This window comes from Cupressus sempervirens, chromosome 1, assembly GCF_028749045.1.
Source record: "Cupressus sempervirens isolate cs-2001-9-10 chromosome 1, ASM2874904v1, whole genome shotgun sequence".
Lineage (NCBI taxonomy): Eukaryota > Viridiplantae > Streptophyta > Pinopsida > Cupressales > Cupressaceae > Cupressus > Cupressus sempervirens.
In genome coordinates, this window is record NC_143118.1 from 34667956 (window position 1) to 34688845 (window position 20890).

Sequence of the window (20890 nt, forward strand, 5' to 3'; positions counted from 1 at the left end):
AAGTGTCAGTTCTAGTTATTGTCGAGCTTTAGTTGTTTTTCAGTTCTTAGTAGATGTTGAGCACTTAGTCAATGTCGAGATTCCTAGTTGATGTTGAGTTCATAGTGGCTATTAAGTGTTCTTTGGTTACTGAGTGATCTTTGGTTACTGAGTTCATGTGGTTTCTGATTGTTTGTTTGGATGTCATGTGTCAGCATTTCATGGTTCCTTTTTTAGCTGAGTTATCTGTGTTTTGGTTCTTAGTGGGAGAGAACTAGTGTATGTAATTTTGATCATGAATTTAATTATAGGATCTTGTATAGGGATGAGTGTTGACCATTTTGAGATTGGTCATTCTATTATGTAATATTCCAAAAACTTTTGTAAGCAATTTTGGCAAGTATAAATAGAGTGCTTAGGTTTTGGTTAAAGGTAGAACTTAGAGAGTTTTTTAAGGGAAATTTATATGCGCCTAAAATACAAATTTGAAAGTGGATCATGGATTTGAATGTATATTGTATTTGGTTGTAACCCAAAAGGCCTTACAGCTAGGCATGTATGTGATTATTTGATGAATCAATAAGTGTTTTCTCTTCTTCATCCTTTGATTGTTGTCCTTTAGTTTTTCTTGTGTTTCTACTATGTTAACTCTTGCAAGGTGGTTTGGATAGTTGGGTGTGCCTTTGGCCCTAGTTATTTATCATACCTCCTTTCCTCAGGTGGTATCAAAGCTAAGGTTTCATCCTTGTGGAGATTAGATTATGGATTATGTAGAACCCTAAGAGAATTTGGTTGTGGGGTAGAAAATCTAAATATTTGACCTACGACTTGTAGAGGGTTGTAATCTTGCAAGAACCTAATTTTCAAAGATGGTTCAAGGTAGAGGAAATGTTGATAATGCAATACTAGATACATTGAGACAAATTCAAGCCAAACTAGATGTTATAGAGACTTCCTAGAGGACAGGAGCACATATTAATGATGAAAGTGATGATGAAGTAATAGGAGTAGCACCAAACCCTAATCCAAAACCTAAAGAGGATCAAGATGAAACAAGGTTGTTGAGAGTGTTGTCTAGGGAAAATTCAAAGTCTGTTGTAGAAGTTATTTTTTGTGATGGAGAATTAGATACCAATGTTGTATTACATTTGATATCTAAAATGGAAAATTTCTTTGAGTATGAAAACACTCCTAATAATAGGAAGGTGAAGGTCACAGTTACTAGGTTAAAAGGACATGCCTCACTATGGTGGGAGCATTTGCAAACTTATAAACAAAAGAGAGGAAAGGAGAAGATTAAAAATTGGGTGAGGATGGTCAACAAGAAAAAAAAAAATTCCTTCATGTTGATTACCAAGTTAGCTTGTTGAGAAAGATGCAAATTTTGAGACAAAGAGACATGACTGTGAAGGAGTATACTGAGGAATTCTATAGATTAGACATTAGATCTAGACATGTGGATTATTATGTTGAAAAAATTGCAAGGTACATAAATAGATTAAGATCTAGAATTCAAGATTAAATAAGTTTTGTGAAATTGAAAATTGTGGAAGAATCATACCAATATGCCTTGAAAGTTGAGGAGATCTTAACAAAGAAACATGAACAAAGACAAAGAGATAGAGGTGGTAGATTCTAGAGAGGTAGAGGTAGATCTTATAGAGAAGGTGGTAGATCGTATAGCTATGTTCAAGAGAAAGAGAAATTTGAATGGAAGAATGATGACAAAGACAAGATCGAGTGGAGAGTTGGTAGTTCATACCAAGGAGGTACTAGTTTTTATTGAAGAAGAAGTAATTCTTATCCTAGAGGTGGATTTTGTGATAATTGTTTCAAATATGGTAAAGAAGGGCATAGATCTTTTGAATATAGATCCTTCAAAAGTGGGCAAGGTAATAGAAATGTTTTGATTGAAGGAGATGATGAAGTGGACCTAAGGTTGGAGAAAATCTGATGGTGAGAAGAACCTTATGTAATAAGGGAAGTAATGAGGAACTTGTTTAAAGGAAATCTTTTGAAGACAAGATGTAAGAAGGTTGGAAAATGTTGTAAAGTGATCATTGATAGTGGAAGTTCTACAAATTTGGCATCAAAAGAGTTGGTAACAAAATTGCAATTGCAGAGGCTGAAGCATCATAAACCCTATCATGTTTCATGGATCAAAGATGAGCATAAGATATTGGTAAGTGAGCAATGCCTTATGAAGTTTAAGATTGGACATTATTTTGATGAAGTTTTGTGTGATATTATGCCTATGGATTGTTGTCATATTCTATTGGGTAGAACTTGGTAATATGATAGATATGTTATACATGATGAAAGATTGAATCAATATACTCTTTGGGTGAATGGGAAGAAGAAAATATTGCTAACTTTGATTATAGGTCCAGATGAGGTTAATTGTACTACTATGAGAATTACATGGTTAATGGGAAATGGTTTGAAAAGGAAATGAAAAGGTACCAAGTTTTTTTCCATAATCTCTTGAAAACCGAGTTGTGTTCATAGTAACTAAGTGCCAAAAAATAGTATTAATAGAGTGCCAGTCAGTAGTGATCAAGTAATAGTTGATAGTAGTGACCGAGTACCAGAAGAAATTGCAAAATTGTTGAATGAGTATAAAGAAATTATTTCAAAGGATATACTTGATGGTTTACCTCCAGTAAGAAGTATAAGTCATTTTATGGATCTGATCCTTGGAGCTAGTTTTTCAAACAAAGTACCATATAGATTGACACCTATAGAGAATGAAGAACTTAATATACAAGTATATGAGTTGTTATAGAAATGTTTGATCAAAGAAAGCTTGAGTCCCTATAATGTACTTGTTGTATTAGCACCTAAAAAGAACAGAGAATGGAGAATGTGTATTAATTCTAGAACTATTAACAAGATCATAGTGAAATACAGGTTTCAAATGCCAAGGATGGATGACATAATGGATTATTTGAATGGAAAAAATAATTTTACAAAGATTGGTTTGAAGAGTGTTTATCATCAAATCAAAATCGGAGAAGGTGACGAGTGGAACACTACTTTTAAAACATGGTTTGTATGAATGGTTGGTTATGCCTTTTAGTTTGACTAGTGCACCTAGTACTTTCATGAGGTTGATGAATGAAATTTTAAAAAGATTTTTGGGTAAGTTTTTGATTGTCTATTTGGATGACATTTTGATATTTAGTAAGACTAAAGAAGAACATCTTGAGCATGTTAGACAAGTATTACAAAGATTGAAAAGGGAGAAGTTGTTGATTAATCTAAAAATGTGTTCTTTTATGCATGAGAAGATTGTGTATTTGGGATTTGGGATTTAAATTGATGGTTTGAAGATGGATCCTGAGAAGGTTAAAGAAATTTAGGAATGGCCTACACCTAAGAAGGTGGTTGGGTAAGATCATTTCATGGTTTGGCTAGTTCTTACAGGAAGTTATAAGGAATTTCAATTCTATTTATAATGCTATGATTGAGACAATGAGAGGAGATAAAAAGGAATCCAAATGGATACATGGAGCTAATAAAAGTTTTGAGACTTTGAAAACAAATATTGTTGAGTTACTATTGGTAAACAAATTTTGCTTCTTCTAACTCTCTTTTCAATTTGCCCAATTTGTAATAAAGAACAACTTTACACAACAGTTGGGAAACTATTTCTGAGAATAACTAGTTTCCCTTTGAATTAAGGTACAACTCCCTATGTGAAAAATATTCAATGAATTATGTTTTGATCCTAAAACTAATGCAGGGTATGCTTTCAACCCGAGAGAAAAAGAGGCAAACCGAATTAAGCCTAAACAAGACTTAATCCAAGCAAGAAAAACTTTCTAATATATAAACCAAGCAATAGAACTCACAATTCTTATGAATCCATATACTTAGCAACTTCCTATAGAAACGTAAATGAAACATGAAAAGCTTCTAATTAGTTCCTCTCTGAAAATCCCACAACACATCTTACTGAGGTTTATTCACATCTTTGCGAAAAAAGAATGAAATCATTTCCTTCCTATTGTAACTCAGATTAAGAGAAAGAACCATCTAATTAACTAACTGGAACATAAATTATTGACATAAAACACCCTTTATTGACTCTGCAATATCAAGTCTTGTTACATCAACAATTTACCCCCCTCTACTCTAGCTCTATGACTATATGCAGAAAAGGTTGAACCCTCTACATGCAATGAAATGAAATATCTAAACTGAAATGCACCCCTCCTCTAAGAAAAAGATTTACAATAAATAGCCTCCTTCAAGATGCTTGTTCAGCTTCTCCTTATGATGGCTTTTTAGTTTCATAAATTTGAATCTTAAAATGGTCCTAACTTTTCAATTTTGTAATTGCCTCAAGAAAAATAAAATCCTCTCTATTTCGTGACACATGGCCCTTTCATTTTGATGGAAAATGTAACTCATTTCCTTGCTTAATAGAACAATTTTCTCTTATGGCCTTGTCTTACTATTTGGAAATTAACTTAGTGGCACATGTCACTAGAATCCTCCAACACTTTCGGTTTGTCTTCAAGAATCTTTTATCATAACTCTACAAATGAATGGACAAATGGAGGCATCGTATCCTTTCCTTGACATATATCTATGCTTCGGGCCTTCTTTAGAACACATTAGGAAGCAAACTTGTCCTCTTATGATATATAATTTTGGTTATAATTTGAGTTAACCATATGTCGTGATTCATCTCTATGTTCTTCCCATGATTTCATTGTAATGACAATTACTTCAGCTTGCATACGTAGTTCATATATTAAAAAAAAAAATTCACATCTACTTTCAACTCTTCTACTTCAGTGTCCTCTTTAGCTATGTAATAGAGTTGAATCTTGCAACTCTCAAAGATTTCCTTTGTGAGTAAAAGCTGAGAGAGAAGTAACATGAGGCCACCATCACATACAATCCAGTAAAGGTCAATTGCTCCATACTATTTTTGGTATTCTCCGGGCCATTCATCCAAACCCTTCACTATGACAACTGCTTTATTAGCAACAATACAGTCATTTATTATGCTGACAAATGTCCCTATTATTTCTTTCAAATTTTCTTGCCTCTATATTTCTGGGTATCACATGACAACAATGTTTGGCTTTAGATTTCCAAGGCCCATCGTTTGGACAATGCCACAAAAGCCTTGTTACATGTTCTTAGTGACAATGATTTCTGCAACTCCCTCACGATTTTTGTAATCAATATATGCATCCAATTGTCGCCTTGCAACAATTGCTTCTTCAAACTTTTCATTGTAGTCACCATCCAGAATTGAAACAAAGATTGACATTCCTCGACCCTTTTTCTTCATGCAATTTACAAAATCAAAAAGCTTTGGATGGCATGGTACGTTCTCAGGTAGCTTGCCCCATGGCCTGCAGAAGATCAGGGGTATTGGGTACCAATTCTTTGGATGGACTTGATTGGCTCCCAAGGAGCAAAGACTTCATAAAGCCAATTGAAAATATGCACTTTTGAAACCATCTCCCCAATCACCAGCCTTCCCCTTGATACTCACATAGTAGTTTAATAGGCTCACAAGTGCTAATGAAATAATGGTGAATGGCCAAGATATCAAGAACATGATAATGATACAGAGTGCAACACCAACAAGGGAAACACTTTAGTGGTGAAATTTCCATCTAGGACGCCAACTTGGTGCATCCAGAAGGTCCAAGAGGAAACATGATAAGTTCACACCAGCATAACATAGAAGATAGAACATGGTTATCACTAGTGTGATGAGATCAAGATTCCCAAGCACAACATAGAAAATATAGATAAATGCGGTAAACAGCGTTGCAAGATGTGGTTCAATGCTATCAGTAGCCTTGAAATACTTCAAAACTGGAATGATGTCATCATTAAAAATTGCTGCAAGAAAACATGGAGCACTTGAGAGAGATTGAAGAGCTTCTCCAAGAGTAGATAATATAATACCAATATAGATAATTGCTAGTATTGGCCAAGCCACTGTTGTTGTCAAAAGCCTATCTGTTAGAAGTCCCTCTCTTCTGGCTATAGCTACAAACAACAATACAGAGATCAAATACATAACAGTAGTAGTAGCAATTTCCCATAATGTTCCAACTAGTATTAAGCATTGAGTATCTCTCAAAGATGCAGACTGATTTGAACCAACCATAATTCCAATTACAGTAGGAAAAAAAAAAGTCCTAGTAATGCTTCAAAATCCCAATAGATTATTCCATCTGGAGCAAGAATACCAGCTCTGTTGGTATGCTGATACTCTGAATTCCAGTTATTTTTTAATGTGTTCCATTGCAATCCTATAACTTTTTATTTATCATGATGCCTCGATGAGGCAAATACACCAATAAAAATGTGAAATAGCGACAATAGAATAGGAACAAGGGAATGCTAGTGCAACCTTGTTGATTATTTTCACCCCATCGAATACAACAAAACATAGAAGTATAGTTACAACTATTCCATAAAGTTGTAAATCATGCAAGCTTTTTCTCAAAATAGTTGTTGTAGGAGCTCTAGTAGGTGCCCCTACTATGGAACTCATATTAAAGCTTGTTGCACTCTCTTGAAAAAATTTAGCACCAGGTACAACATCAAGAAAGGTCTCAACTGCTCCAAGAATATATAGTGCACCTGTAATTACATTACCAAGAAAGAAACATAAGCCTATGAATACTCCAACCTCAGGACCCAGTGCTCTGTCAATAAGGTAATAAGGTCCACCACCCTTCATGGCTCCATTAGTTGTTATGGCACTTAATGATATTCCAGTTTAAAAAAATGCATAGGCAACACATGGATACAAGAATAAGGCTCCCCCTAATGCCTACAATACCAATAATCCAAGTAAAATGAATATAGAATATAATTACTAAAATATTTTGCAGACATGGTACAAACATCCCCATGAGCATCCCCAGTTTAACATCTTTTTCCTTTGTTGGTATGCAAATGGTTTTGGAGTAGCTACTATTGGGGCAATGGTGCATTCTGCAAACTCTCTGTCGCACACATCACTGAGATTAACTTGTCCTTCATGCTGTCAACAGGATTGATTTGAAAATTAGAATATGCCTTCAAACTCGAACAAGAATAAAAGCCCAAGCTCAGAATTATGGTTTTTTTTTTAAAAGTATGGCCACTGTATTTAAGGTATCTTATAATCAAATTCCATCATAGCATCATATTCTATTTCAAAGAGATTTAGATACCAATCCTTGGCACCATTACATTCTTCAATGACTTCATGCAAGGAAGGCTTGGCTTCCATCAAAAAAGGTCTTTTGTTTCCTTATTGAAGACTTTGAAATATCAAACTTTTGATATATAAGAAAGGCTTTTTTGACTGGTCCATATCAACCCGAATATCGTATCATCTGAATCTTTCAAATGCCAATTCTGTCAATGTGTCATCTATATGAAGAATCTTTCCTCTGATTCTTTATAGCATCTGAAAATCATGTCTTGAAACCACCATTTTCCTGAGAAAGAAACATCCATCGAAGTATGAGACTCTACCAAGTTAGGATCTACAACCTACCCAAATAATGAGACTTTGATAACAACCTATCAGCTTAGAGATGGATAAGGCAATGACAGGGAAACCTGGAAAAGATAGCCTACCTAAGGAAGACTTAGACCTAGACATGAAACTGACTTGAGGACTATATGACTCCAATATTGCCAAAAAAAATGGGTGACTTAAAGTCAGGCAACAGTTACCTATATTAGATTTTCCTGATTTCAATAAGGTATTTCAAGTTGAATGTGATGCAAATGGTAGTGCAATAGGAGCTATATTGAGTGTAGAAGGTAGACCTATTGCTTTCTTTAGTGAAAATTTGATTGATGTTAAAAGGAGGTATAGCGTGTGTGATCAAGAGTTTTATGCTATTGTTCAAGTCTTGAAGAAGTGGAGACATTATTTGATTCCTAAATATTTTGTGTTGTATATTGATCATAAATCTTTATAGTACTTGGGAAATCAACATAAATTGAATTAGATACATATGAAGTGCATTGAGTACTTGCAAAATTTTACATTTGTGACCAAGCATAACAATGTAGTTACTAATAGAGTTGATGATGCATTGAGCAGAAGATGTTCTTTATTGATTGAGATGAAGGTTGAAGTTCTTGGTTTTGATGAAATGAAAGAGTTCTATGATACTAACAATAATTTTTCCAAAGCATGGAGAGAGTGTAGAGCACCAAATTTGACAGATCACATCAATAAGTATGATGAATATTTCATTCAAAAAGGTATGTTGTTCAGAGGTATTCAATTGTGTATCCCTAGAAGTTCTATGAGGTTGAATTTGATCAAGGAGAAAAGCATAGTGGTGGATTGGCTAGACATTTTGGAATTGATAAGACATTGCATTTTCTGAAGGAGAAGTCTTATTGGCCAAAAATGTATAAGAATTTTTAAAAAGTTGTGAAAAGTTGTGGAGTTTGTCAATGGCAAAAGGAGTAAGTTAGAATATTGGTTTGTATACACTTATTACTATTCCTAAGAAACCTTAGAGTGAAATTAGTATGGATTTTGTTCTTGGATTTCCTGAAATAGTGAAAGGGTATGATTCTATATATGTTGTTGTGGATATATTTTCTAAGATAGCTCATTTCATACCATGTAAGAAGACATTAGATGTTGAGCATATTGCTAAACTTTTCTTCAAAGAGAATTGTGGGATTGCATGGATTACCAAGAAGTACTATTTCTAATAGAGACACTAAATTTGTTTTTTTTTTTTGGAAGACTTTGTAGAAGAAGATGGGTGCTAAATTAAGGTTTATTTCTACCTTCCATCCACAAATAGATGAATAGACAGAGGTTGTGAATAGAAGTTTGGGTAATTTGCTGAGATGTTTAGTTGGAGACAAGCCAAGTAATTGGGAGATGGTAATGGCACAAGCTAAGTTTGCATTTAATAATTATATGAATAGGAGTATAGGGAAAACACTTTTTGAGATTATTACTAGAATGCAGCCTAGAGGTATATCATATTTGAGGGATGTTGAAGGTGAAGAAAAGAGAAGTATTGCCAGAGAAGAATTTTTTGATTTTATGGAGTCTTTGCATAAGGAAATGAAATTGAGGATGGAACAAAGTAATCAAAAGTATAAGAAGAATGTCAATAAGTCTAGAAGACATCATGATTTTGAAGTTGGTGATGAGGTGATTGTTCATTTGAAGAAAGAAAGATTTCCTGTTGGAACATATAGAAAATTGAAGATGAAGAAGTTTGGAACTTGTTAGATCTTCAAGAAGTTTGATAGTGGTAATGCTTATGAAGTTGAGTTACTTGATGACATAGATATATCTCCTATATATAATGTTCTTGATTTATATAAGTATTATGAGTCAAATGATGAGGTTTTTGTATTAGATGATTATCCCAAGAAATAGATTGAAGAATTTGAAAAGGTGTTAGATCAAAGAGTTGGAAAGAGCACAAGAGGAAAAGATTAATATGAGTATTTAGTGAAATGAAAGAATAGACCAGTTGAAGATGCTACATGGATTTCTCAATCTGAGTTAGATTCAGTTCAGTCATGATGCTTGATTCAGGAGAATCATTTATCCAACCCTAGTTGTCTAATGTAGGAGCATCCTGGGTTGCCTTGTAAGCCTACACTTTTTCCTACCAGTTGCTACCAGGTTCTAGTTATTGTTAACTACTAGTTCCAAGTATTGTCGAGCTTTAATTGTTGCTAAGTTCTTAGTAGATATCAAGCACTTAGTGGATGTCAAGCTTCCTAGTTGATGCCAAGTTCATAGTGGCTATTGAGTGTTCTTTGATTGCCGAGTGATCTTTGGTTACCGAGTTATGTGGTTGCTGAGTGTTTGTTTGGATGTCAAGTGTCAGCATTTCATGGTTCATTCTTTAGCCAAATTATCTATGTTTTGGTTCTTAGTGGGATCCGACATGTGTATTTAATTTTGATCATGAATTTAATGATAGATCTTGTTTAGGGATGAGTGTTGACCATTTTGAGGTTGGCCTTTCTATTATGTAATGTTACAAAAAAATTTGTAAGCCATTTTGGCAAGTATAAATAGAGTGCTTAGGCTTTTGTAAAAGGTAGAACTTAGAGGGCTTTGAAAGGGAAATTCATGTGCTTGAAATATAAATTTGATGCTAGACCATGGATTTGAACGTATATTGTATCTGGTCATAGTCGAGAAGGCCTTACAGTTGGGCATGTATGCTGATTATTTGATGAATCAATAAGTGTTTTCTCTTATTTCTCCTCTGGTTGTTGTCCTTTGGTTATTCTTATGTTTCCCTTGTGTTAACTCTTTGCAAGGTGATTTGGATAGCTGGGTGTACCTTTGGCCCTAGTTATTTATCACACCTCCTATCATCATCTACCTTAACTCCATTAAACTATCAATTAACCTTGTTTCACAACCTTAGAGCTCTTTAGCCATAATCATGGTTAAGCTACATGAGGATACAAAATATCCCTTTTTATGATGTTGGGATCTCATGTTTAACTTTAACACTTCTTGCTACAACTGTGCATCCAATGGTTAGTGAACATTTTTGCACCCTCAGAACATTTCTCACTAACTACATGATTACCACTGTGATGGTGTGCCTGAGCACCACATGTGATGCTGACATCATCCTTTCTTTTGCATGTGATGTGGTAATTGTTCAAAATTGGTTCACTATCACCATTGTGAGCTATTGTCCACAATATGAAGGCCCCCAAAATGGGCCTTGCAATTACAAAAGCACTTGTCCTTTTAGACATCAAGCATAGTGTGTGGAAAAGTATTTGAACATTTTAAAGAATCCTCTCCTAACAAATGTGGGACAAATTCTTTTGAACCATCTTTGCATTTCTTGTAGTGTTGGGGTATTAGCTCTTCAAAATCCATGTCTCTCCTTTTAAAAATTTGACTCAACTCCTTTTACTATAATACGGGTGAAAGGAGACAATTTCTACAATATCCTTGTACTTATGTAAGATTTTAAAATGAAAAACTAGACTTTGTTCTTCTCCATGTTGTGGCTAACTCTTCATACATCCCTTTAATTCCTTTTTGCTAATAGGGAGGGCTCATGCAAATGGGCATCCGGTTAGCAATTGTATGGCACTAGAGGCAATGGAAGGAAAAAATAATAAAACCATCACATTCCATTTTTGTTGGTCCAAAATGTTCCTCAACCTACCTGTGATTTCAAAATTTTAACGAGCTTTACTAACACTACCATTCCATTACTTTGCTCATTAACATATCTAGCACCAAAGGTACTTTCCATAAGAATTACTCACATTGCTTCTTTCCATCCTCTTTTCATGAGTGCAACTACCACTTCAAAATGCTTGGATGGTACCCCCTATTATGGAGGTTACTCATGTGTTGGTTTACATCTAAGTTTAACACCTCTGCACCAAAGCTAAGACATTTTCTACCCACCCCTTTTGTAGAAATTAATTAGCAACTTTAATGCATGAATTAGGGCAACTATAAGTAGATCATTTCTTGTCTTCCCCATGGATCCGAAGCTCTCCCTTACTTTCTCATGTCTTGTTCTACAGATTTGAACATCCTCCGCTATGGTGAAGTGAAGTTCCTGCCTCTTCAAGACATCTTTTCAAATTGCTCTCTCCATTGTTATAGGCTTATGGTCTCTAATTCGTTGAGAGCCAAGTTGGAAAGAGAAAGGTATGATCTAGACTTGGAGTGGGAGTTGAGAGGATTGTTGAGATTTTCTAGTGCAATATCTGCTACCTCTAACTTGAGCAAGGATCTTGATGACCTCTTTCTCATTTCAAATGCTTCCTTGAGCTTATGGCTTTGACTACTCCCTAATGCACCATTCACATTTAGAGATTCAATTCTTATAGTCTTTTAGTTTTCTCATAAGACTGCATGAAAGAAAATAAAATGTATTATGGTGTTAAGTGATACAGGCTTCAACCCATAGGTGTTGAGACTTTAATGCATTATCTAGACAAGCAAAGTCTTTGAACACAACTTTAACAATTATTAATCTCAACCTTCTCAAATGTGATTAGTAGTTTCAAAAAAAAAAATCAATTGGCCACTTAAATTTTTAGTCTACATCTCTTTTGTGTGCAATCATAATGGAAGTGATGAACTAGAGCCCCACTTTTGGCTATGGGTGTTACATATATATCCAATTTTCTTTGAAATGATATGTGCATATGCCAAGATGTCAACATGAAAAGCATCATTATAATATCCCTTTTTTGAAACACTTTCATTCCCTGACATATCATTAGTCTATCAAAATTAGTCAAGATCCAAAGTGTGTCTAACTAAAATAAAATTGTTTTCAAACAATTGATGCCTCAAATAAGCCTATTGAGCATCTAGTACTGATTAGGATCAAATTTAGATACTGACTGAACATTAAAATTAAGTTTATCCTATCATTTGTAAACTATGATTTTACTACCAAGAGGTCTTCTAACTAGCCTTAAAAACTTATTGAAATAGATATCTAGGCCCTAGAATCAAACATATTGATTCTTTGTTCCATATTCTTGCACCCTTTCAGATCTCATATCATGATTGTAAGAGTTTGTCTTCGGGAAAAATAACACCAAGATCAAGAAGCTCAAACACTAGCACAATATGGACCAATAGTCTATGATCATAATAATAATAATGATAGTGAATATCATATTGAATACAAACTATAAGTGCCTCTATATTAAGGCATCTAGAATGATTAGGAGTCAACAAAGTGATAAGCCTCAGAACTAATCACATGTCCACCAAGAGTGGATTATCCTCCATTGAGCATAGAAGTTAGTGAAATGATAAGAGGATAAGATTACATAGGTTTATCTCATAAAGAGATGTTGTAGACACCATGTTTTCAATTAGAGTGCAAAAAATTGTATTGTCTACATGACAAGTCAAATGAATATGCAAACTTTTGTGTTGTCAATAAGACAACTCATATGACTATGCATACTCCTAGGTATCTATATGATAATTAATAAAATAATGTAATTAACCTAGGTAAGATTAAGTAAAGTTTAATAATAATTAATTATTTACACTAACACACCCCAAGTGCAACTTAAGGGAATGCACTTAAGCTCACAAAAGCTAGGATGAAAATGCATGATGGGTCCCGATTACTAGACCATGTTAGGTGCCCATATAAAAATGCAATTCTCTACATATAATGTGATGCAATACAATGCAATCTCTCTGAAAATGGAGAAAGAGGGAAAGCCTCATGGGAAAAAGCCTCCCCCAAAAAGAGATAAGTAAATAAAGAGGAGAATAGTCATGTGACCCCCTTGGGGAAATATCCTACACCCCCAAGAGATCTTGCAAATGAAGATACTTGACCTCAATGAAGGTTTTGGTGAAGATAATTGAAAATTTCTCTACTATAGGACAATATTGCAATGCAATGACCTGCTCATGTATCATCACTCTAATGTAGTGCATATGAACCTCAATATGTTTGGTCTATTGATGTTGAACTAGATGTTTTGAGATCTCAATAGCACTCTGATTATCACAATCTATGGCTGTGGATTTAGTGTCAAATCCAAACTCCTGCAGAATATTTTGTAATCAAATAGCTTTTTTAGCCATAGTGACAGCTACTCGATACTTAGCCTTAGTTGAAGAAAGAGTAATAGTATTTTTCTTCTTACTTTGCCAACAAATGGGGTCAGAACCAAATGAAACCTATAACCTAAAGTACACTTGAGAGAATCAAGATCCCCTGCATAGTCTAAGTTTGTATAACCAATCAACTAAATTTTAGTACTTACTACATAGTGTATCCCATGTGTATTTGTACCTTGTATGTAGTGTAAGATGCATTTGGCAACCTTCCAATGAAGCTCATGTGGAACTTGCATGAAGCAAGAAACCATGCCAACTGCAAAAGCTATGTTAGGGTGTATATGTGTCAAGTAGATGAGACTCCCACAATGTAGCATCAACAAGTGGAGTGGAACACTTTGCTTCTAACTTAACACCTAAAAGAAAGGGAGTAGGAGCAATTTTACAATCACTCATGCAAAAGTGATAAAGTAAATCAAGAGCATACTTGGGTTGAGAAAGTGTGATCCCAACTAAAGACTATGTGATCTCAATAATAACGAAATAATGAAGTAAACCCAGGTTTTTCATAGAAAATATGTCCTGCAAAGAAGTCTTCACACTAGCAATGATGGATGAAGTACTTCTTGTAATGATCAAGTCATCTACATAGAGCATGAGTATCAAGTGTGAGTCATGCCTCTAAAGAATGTAGACATTCAAATCTAAATGACACCTAGTGAATCTTGTTAAGAGTAGGAAGGAATCCATCTTGGCATACCAAGCCTGAGGAGCCTGCTTAAGGCCATAGATAGACTTCTTCAACTTGTAAACCAAAGTAGAATCCTAAATAAAACCCTGTGGCTGCTCCATATAAATCACCTCATGAAGATCACCATTCAAGAATGCACTCTTCACATCCATCTGATGTACATCCCAACCATGAGCTACAACAATAGCTAGTGTCAATGAATGGAGTTCATCATAGCTACTGGTGCAAAGGTCTTAGTATAGTCAATATCAAGAACCTATGAAAAACCTTTGGCAACATGTCTAGCCTTATACTTATCCACACTTCCATCTGTTGCAAACTTGTTTGATAGATCCACTTACATCAAACCAACTTTCTTCCCTTAGGAAGAGGAATTAAGTCCCAAGTGTTGTTTTTCATTAAAGAATTGTATTCTTCCTCCATGGCCTTGTCCCATTTAGGAACCCCTAATGCTTCCTTAAATGAATTTGGATTAGAAACAATGACACTATATGCATGTGGAAATGATTTGTGTTGTCCCCTTGTCCTCATAGTAACTAAAGGATTCCCCGCCAATGAACCTATGTAATCAAGTTTTTATTGTGTCTAATGAGGTCTAGTGGAAGAAGAAGAAGGAATATCCTCAACTATTTGTGGACCCTATGAAGGTTGTGTCTTGCAAGTCAAAGTTGAAGGAATATCATCTTCTGAGCCACTATCATCACTTTCCATGAAGGAGGAAAGAGTAGTTGAAGGAGCCAAACTTGGAAAATTTTCTTCAAAGTGAACACTCCTCTCAAAGAAGATTTCATGTGTCTCTAGATCCATGAGTTTGTATTTCTTAATGTGGTTAGGATATCCAACAAATATACAAGATTTTCTTTGAGGTTCTAATGCCTTCCATTTTTGTAGAGGTATACTTGCCCATGTTGGAAAACCAAAAACTTTAAAGTGTTTGACAATTGGTTTTCTTCAACACCAAGTCTCAAAAGGTGTAATTCCATCGAAGGCCTTATGGGGACTTCTATTTTGGATTTAATTGGTACAACTCATGGCTTCTACCCAAAAACTTGATCTAGAGACTTATGTTGTAGCATACAAGTGGTCATCTCCTTAAGGGTTATATTCTTCTATTAAGCAACATGATTTTGTTGTGGATAGTATGCAATTGAGTATTGAAGATCAATACCCTCATGAGTACAAAAGTTTATAGTCCTCAAGTTCACATATTCCCTTCTATTATCTATGCAAAGAATCTTGATGGTTTTCCTTGATTGCTTCTCAACTTGAGCTTTGAAGGTGATAAACTTATCAAATACTTCACTCTTATGAGAAAGAAAGAAGACCCAAGTGCAGCATGAAAAGTCATCAATGAAGGTGATAACATAGCAAGACTTTCCAAATGATGGTACTGGAAATGGGCCAACTACATCACTATGAACTAATTCAAGAACAACAGTAGCTCTCCAAGACTTCCCCTTGTCAAAATTCTCTTTGGGATGCTTTCCTAATTCACAACCTTTACATACACCCTCTGAATACTTGACTTGAGGTAGACCAATGACCATATTCTTGTTGCTAAGTTGTTGAAGGTAGTGGTAATTGAGATGTCCAAACCTCTCATGACATAGTTTACTTTGTGAATTTGAGTGGGTGAACAAGGCAAGGGAAGTAGACTTAGGCACAAAATGAGAAAAATAATAAAGTCTTTTATCATGATTAGCCTTTCCAATTGCCACCATAGAATCATCCTTTAGATTTTTCACCACAACTGAATTAGGAAGGAACCCCACTTTGTTGCCACATCCATAGTGAGTTATTTGGTAGATTGAAAGAAGTTTGGTGCTAAGTTTCGGAACATGAAGAACATCCTTGAAGAATTCATTGTCCAACTCAACATTCCCTTTTCCTTCAACTTCCACTTGTGTGTCATTTCCCACATATATGTAAGTACATTTGATGGTTTCAAAGAGGAAAAATACTCCCTCGAAACACCCATACAATTTGTAGCTCCTAAATCAAGAACCCATTCCTCAGAATTATTTGTACTTGCTACCAAATCTTTTCCCTTACCTTTTGAAGTAGATGAAGATACTTTATCTTTATAGGCATTTGGTACATCAATTTTATGTTTCCTCATTAAGTTTATCAACTCATCAATTTTATTATCCTTACACTCATGTTCATCATGACCATTCCTCTTACAATAGGCACAAGTTTTCTTCTCCTTTTTGTTGAAGTTGTTCTCCTTCTCATTATTTTGGAAAAAGACTTGCCTTATTTTGAAGAAGATTTTTGTGTGGAGGAAGATTGATGTGTAGAGGAAGATTGGTGTGTATCATCTTGTGGCTTAGCCTTCCACTGCTTTTGCTTCTTGTTGGAATTTTTACCACCTAGATTCCCTTGATTAGCTACCAAGGCTTTGGTTTGGAAAGACTAGAGAATTCCCATACTCACTAGCTTTTCATGTTCTAAGACTAGCATTCCTAAAAATGACTCAAATGAAGGCTTAGTGAAGACACTACCCATAGTTAACTTGTGAGTATTATAACTAGAAACAAAAACTACATATTTAAGAGGAAGATGAGTCATCACATGTTTGATCAACTTTCTATACTTGATGGGTTCACCACAATCCTTAAGTTGTGCCCTATACATGTCTACTTGGGTAAGATAATCTTTGATGGTGTCAAAATTCTACGATCCAATTTGAGAAGATTGTCCTCAATGGTGTAGGCCATATCTTCATCTACAATCTCATACAATGCTTCAATTTTATCCTAGAATTCTATTGGATTTTTAAGGTTCCTAATGTGATATTTGACAAGATCTAAGATATTCTTTAACAAGGTTCCTAGGGCCATTTCTTGTTTTGATGCCCAGTCTTCTTTATGAGACTCATCAACATCATCATTAGGTTTCTTTGTTGCACTAGTTATATAATGCAATAAACCTTTTTTAAGTAATGGTTCCTTTATACTTTCTTTCCAAGTATCATAATTATGTGGTGTTACTTAGAAAAAGAACACATAATGCAAAAGAAAGAGCACAATATCAAGGAGACTATTAGTTCATGTCTTTCAGAGTCACCATTTTTACTCATTATTTTTTGTTTACTCTTTTTTTCATGTTTTAAATTTTGAACCATTGGTACTGTCAAATTGTCAAATTTGAAAATGAAGTGGAAGTGACATTTTCATGTCTATTTGACCTTGTGTTTAGTTAACATTTCCTTTCAAGCTAAATTGTTCACCAAGTCCTCCCTCATAATCATCTTTAACTGGAATCCAATTTATTTTGAAGCATCATCTTGTTGCAATTCAGAAGATGTCTTGTTATAATAAGAAAGTTTCTTGTACTCTTTGAACCTTTTGTACCCTTTGTACCAAGTTCAAAGAGCACCCCTTTTTGCTATGGGCATTACATATATATCCAATTTTCTTTGAAATAATATGTGTATATACCAAGATGTCAACATGAAAAGTATCATTATAATATCCCCTTTTTAAAACACCTTCATTCCCCAACATCTCATCAACCTGACAGAATTAGTTGGGCCCCAAAGTGGGTACAACTATTAAAAAAAAAAATTCCAATTTATGATATCTCAAACATGCCTATTCAGCATCTAGCACCAATTAGGATCAAATATAGACACTGATTGATCATTAAAATTAAGTTTACCCTATCATTTTCAAATTGTGATTTTCCTACCAAGAGGTCCTTGGACTGGTCTTAAAAACTGATTCACACAAATAACTGGGCCTTGGAATCAAACATATTGATTCTTTGTTCCATTTTCTTGTACCCTTTTAGATATCATATCATGATGATCTGTGGGTTAAGAGACATTGATCATCAAAGTTTCCTTCTCAAAACTGCCTGCAAGAAAACATGTCAGAAAACCATAAATTACATTTAGTTTTGGCTTTGGAAGCTAGTCAAATAGACACATGGGAAAATAAAAACTAGGGAATTAGTTTACTATCACAAGGAGAGAATAAATATATGATTAAGGCTCAAGATGAATAACTGGGAAAATTTGGTGAGTAGCTAAAGTGGGCCACTCAGATTTGAAGGATTGGAAACAATGGTAGAAAAGCAATTTTCAAAAATGGAATGGACCTGGGAAAGTTTACAAACGGATTCGTCAAGATTTGAAAACTGACACACTTAAAGAATTTTAAATGTAGAACATAACAGTATAATCTATTTGATCTCACTTATCATAAATATGGCATCCCAAACAGGGGTACCGATCAATCTGCACTTCCTAACACCAGTAAAACTTCAAAAATTGCATTTGGAATCATGTTCAAAAACTAATCAATTGGATTTGTCAAAAGATCAAAATTGAAACATAAAAAGTATTTTACCTCTAGAATGGAATGCAAAAGGAATTTTCTCATTTTTTTCAACTAGGTTAAAGATATAATTAGTTAAACAAGGCTTCCCAAAATTTTGAAAAATTTACATCAGCATGACAACAGTAAACAACCAACTTTGAGCGATACAAAACCTAGTCAAAATATGTCAAAATGACTTGAAATCTAAGGCATAGGTTTTCTGATATGGATATTAAAACTCCCAAAGTGTTAATTCATGAAACATTATTGGGTACAAGATATTCACATGAAAACTAGGCTTCCTGATGTTGTTTGACACTTGGGCAAAAATGCAGATTGGGACATTGCTCAAAAAAACTTCACAGAATGATTCAAAAAGGAAATCTATCTTCATGGGACAAGTGGATACACTAACTACAAGATTTTAGAAACATTCAACACATCTTAGATCTAAAAAGGATAGTCAGGTACACATGCATTATGTTGGCCTTCTTTTCCACCCCTTACATTTTTTTACACCCTACAATGAAAAACCCTAGCTTTGTGTTTATTTGAAAAAAAACCCTAGATAAAAATCTTTTATGATTGCACTAACCCTTGTTTTGGTGCCCTAGCCCTCAAAATAGTGGAAAGTAATTTTTAATTAAATCATACAGGAAGCCTTTATCCTAAGTTTTCATCTTCTTGTAATTATTTTATTTACTTTCCATGAAATAAAAACCCTTCATTGTAAGTAGTGTCATAACCATGGTTATTTTCTCAAGAATTTGGCAAAATGTCTTAATTGTGGTGGTTTCTTCCTACTAATTGTTGATATTTGGAAGATCAATGGTGGATGTATTACTGCTTCATGAAGATGTGCAGAGTTTAACCAAAGTAGTAAACCACCATGGTAACATGTGTCTTCAGTGATGTCACAAAGGACGTTGATACAGTGCAAAGGACATAAGACATGTACACCATTGATCTTAAGAAGATCAACAGATAGCACTTACCCACAATATAAACAAGCTCAAAGTTTAGATGAAGTGGGCAACCACTTGCTCAATACATAACATGCGATGAAATCATGGGCCTGTAGTTTTTAAAGATCATAATGAAAATGCACAATTGGCAACTATTAGAACACTACAAAAAAGAAAGAATGCATTTATTGGTTAACTTTGCTAACTAGATTTTAAAAGGGCATGATCTATATACACTGTTGATCTTGGTAAGATCAACCGATGGTGCATTCCCACAAAACAAAAGTGAAGGAACTTTAATCAAAGTGGTAAAGAATCTACTCACCATGTGGCAAAGTAGGACCGATCATTAAGGAGATTTTTGAGTTACGCTAGGGTGGAAAAGCATGATGATATGGAGTGCATTGATTGGTAAGATAGTACATGTATTCACCAAGCTAGAAAATGAGTTACCTATGGGACTATAATTCTAAAAGAAAGAACTACAAAGTTATGAGAATTTTCATGATCATTAATCTTTAGAAGATCGATGATCTATCCTTCACCACTTCGTGAAGATGCATGAAATTTACAAAATGCAGGAATGCACCTATTTGATGCATGACAAGTATTCCAAAGTGTTAATGTAGCTTTTCAAAATCTAAATCAGGCCATCTGATGCTTCATGATTGATGTAGGGAATTTAAAATCCAAGGTGCAACATGAAAATTGATTGTTAGAAGCACTTATTTTGTTCAGTGCCACTTCATGTGACCATAATGCTATAGTAAATTTTTGAATTCACGATTTTCGAACCAGAAGATCACAAAATTATCACAACGCTAGTATTCTCAAGAGCTAGGGAAAGAGTTTTTCAAGGCTTTTAACAAATTACAAATTAATTCCTAGAGGCAAAAAATAAAAGGTAGGTAAGTTGTCTAAACTCGTTAGAATTGAGAAGTTGTGATCGTATTAGCGTAAACTGCAAAAAATGCCTCCTTGCAAGGATTTTTTTAGCAAGGTAGATTGCTTAAAAAGAGAAGTTCATGCCAATTTTCCAAAACAAATGCCACCATCAATAAATTAATTGGCTAAGGGAAGGGGATTAATTCTAAAAATCCCTAGGTTATTGCTTAGTGAGGGATTTTATGATAAAGCCAATTATTTAAGAGATGCAAAGGTATCTATGGGAGGCCTATAACTTTTCAAGAAACAGTTTGTAGAGAGGAAATTAGATACTCCAATAATTAATGTTTAGGATTTTGATATAGGCAAACTGATTGTCCCTAGAGTTTTTTTGATGGTGACCTACTGGCAA

The 20890-nt window shown here is 34.5% G+C and overlaps 1 pseudogene; it reads right to left on the bottom strand.

Annotated features, from left to right (window-relative positions):
* Positions 1 to 4622: 4622 nt before the first annotated feature.
* LOC149576040 (cation-chloride cotransporter 1 pseudogene) lies at positions 4623 to 6878 on the bottom strand (annotated as a pseudogene).
* Between the last annotated feature and the right edge of the window lie 14012 nt (positions 6879 to 20890).